This window comes from Carcharhinus amblyrhynchos, chromosome 1, assembly GCF_965287045.1.
Source record: "Carcharhinus amblyrhynchos chromosome 1, sCarAmb.v2.hapA, whole genome shotgun sequence".
NCBI lineage: Eukaryota > Metazoa > Chordata > Chondrichthyes > Carcharhiniformes > Carcharhinidae > Carcharhinus > Carcharhinus amblyrhynchos.
Window position 1 is genome coordinate 128,236,779 of NC_137324.1, and position 2,401 is coordinate 128,239,179.

Below are 2,401 nucleotides of genomic sequence, written 5' to 3' on the forward strand. Positions count from 1 at the left end.
TTTATAGATTTGCTAAACTCAAGCAATGTCTTAAGAACGAAATGTTTCACTCTCCATTATTATCCTCTGCCTACCCCAAGTGAAATTGCTAATTTAGTTTTACTTTATGTAAAGAAATTGCTAGTTTTGCAGCATCAATTTTCAACCATTAGGAAGTACATTCAGATTATCCAGATGTTGTATTTCATGTAACGCTAGTTGACAATGATGAGATTTTCTTAACAAGTATAAACTGGGTTTGATCCAGGTGCCACAGAGAAGGCAGTCAGGATGATAAGATTGCCCCCCACCCCACCTCCAGCAGGCTCAGTAGAAGCGAAACATTCCTGGCGGTGCGGAAATGCTAACGGGCCCAGAGATTTCAGTCCCAGACGTGCTAATGGTATTTAAATAAAATGCAAATTAGGCACTGCATCAATTGTGCAGCTCCATGCTGACTTCTGGTGCAGAGCCAATGGGGTTGGAAATCCGCCAGAGATCTAACTCCCGCTCGAGTCTCCCAACCAGCTGCACTAAAAAAGCAGCGCAGAGGGACAGGAGAATCACCCCCCACCACGTCCAGGGTACTTTCAGAGAGCTAGCTTCACATTAGTGGTTGGAAAAATAATGAAATCACTACTAAAAGGCAAATAGAAAATGCATCTAGAACTCTAAATTATAATAATGAATAGTCAACACAGATTTAAAACAGGCGGGGATCTGTAGAAACTCGCTTCTTGGCCTTTTGGCTAAGATCAAGTGTAGTATCGACATGCTGCACTTGGTGGAAGTCATTAGGTTACATTTCAGCTTCATTTGAAGCAATTTTTTAAAGCGGCATCTCGGCCTTTTGGCTAAGATGCAAACGAGATCAAGCTTTGGAGGAGGAGCTACACCTACTCCAAACAGCTTGGATCATGTAGATCAAGCCCAAGACAGGAGGTGAGAGCCCTGTCTTGTCAGCTTGGATCGGGAATGTCTCAACTTGTTGGGACTCTGAATTGGCTTTAATTTGACTTGATTGGATTGGAATAAAGTAAACAAAAAAAAATTTCAAAAGTCTTGCTTAACTAACCTCACTAGAATCTTTGAGAGTTAACAGAGAGTATACAAGAGTAATTTAATAGATGTAATTTTTTTTGGACTTTCAATAGGCCTTCAGGAAAATAGCCCATAATAGATTAATGAATAACATTATGTGTGCAGAAGCAAGATAGCAGTGCGTAAGGTAAAATGTAGCCAATCTTAGTAACAGAAGGTGTAAAAATGTGCTACCACAAAGACCAATGTTGAGACCATTGTTGGTCACAACTTATATTAACGATTTGGGCTTTGGAATCAAAAATAACATTTGTAAATTTGCAGATGACACCCAATTAGGGATTGAGGATTGTCAATGTTGAGGATAATTACAATAAATTGCATGAAGACGCTCATTAACTTGCCAAATAGGCATTTAATTGACAAATGAATTTCAATATCAAAAGATGTGAGGTATTTCATTCTGTTAAGAAAAGGCAGTTGGAAATAAAATAATGGAATAGAACAGTACAAATGCACAGTTCATTAACAGTGCTGCAGGTTAATAAGGCCTTAAAAAGAAAAGCAAATCAACCCTATAGTTTGGTTCTACAGAGATGGCATTAAAAAGTAGAGAAGTTAACCTAAACTAGTATCAAACCTTGGTTGAACCCTATTTGAAATACTGTGCACAGTTTTGTTTGTCATATTATAAAAAGAACTGAAAGATCTTACAAAAGCAATTTACAAGGCTAATGTAAAAATGTGAAGTTATATCTATCAAGAAAGGGTGAACAAGCTGGGTCTCATTTCACTTGAAAAGAGAAGGCTGAGTCTTGACTAGTTATGATGGTGATCACTCATCTCAGTTCCCCATTTGTCCCTCATCAGATGTCTTAAAGAAACAGATACCATGTACACAACATTCCTCTCCCTTATACAATCTGCAAAATCGATTTAATCACTTTCTAAATAAACATTATACATACAAGTTAAACATTAATAAATCATTGCAGCAACTGTTCAGTGGAAGGATCTTGAGCCTTGCATTTAATACTTCTAGAAAGCTTCCACTACTCGCAGTTCCAAATATAGTCATGCATGGGATTCTTCTATACAGACTTGATGCTTTGAGTCCTGTCCTAGACTGTGCATTGACCATAGACTACATACTGTACTCAGCGGACTGTGTCATTCTCCAATCCTCTGTTAACCTTTTCTGTCAAACGCTTTACAATGCATGTAGGTACTATCATTACAGTACAACACACCATCAGGTGGAGTCACCTCTCAGGCAGAATCATCCAGAAGCCATGTTGTAAGCATGTCAGGATTGGGGCTCTGCTCCAGGTCAGCCTAAAGCTGCAAACCTCCAGTACCAAGTCTCTTATTCAGCAAATAC

General features: G+C 38.7%; 1 non-coding gene across 1 annotated transcript; it reads left to right on the plus strand.

The window, feature by feature from the left end:
• The first annotated feature begins 708 nt into the window (after positions 1–708).
• On the plus strand, positions 709–900 carry LOC145351487 (U2 spliceosomal RNA). Its single transcript, XR_013888409.1, has one exon. It is a non-coding gene; the product is annotated as a U2 spliceosomal RNA (small nuclear RNA).
• The last annotated feature ends 1,501 nt before the right edge of the window (positions 901–2,401 follow it).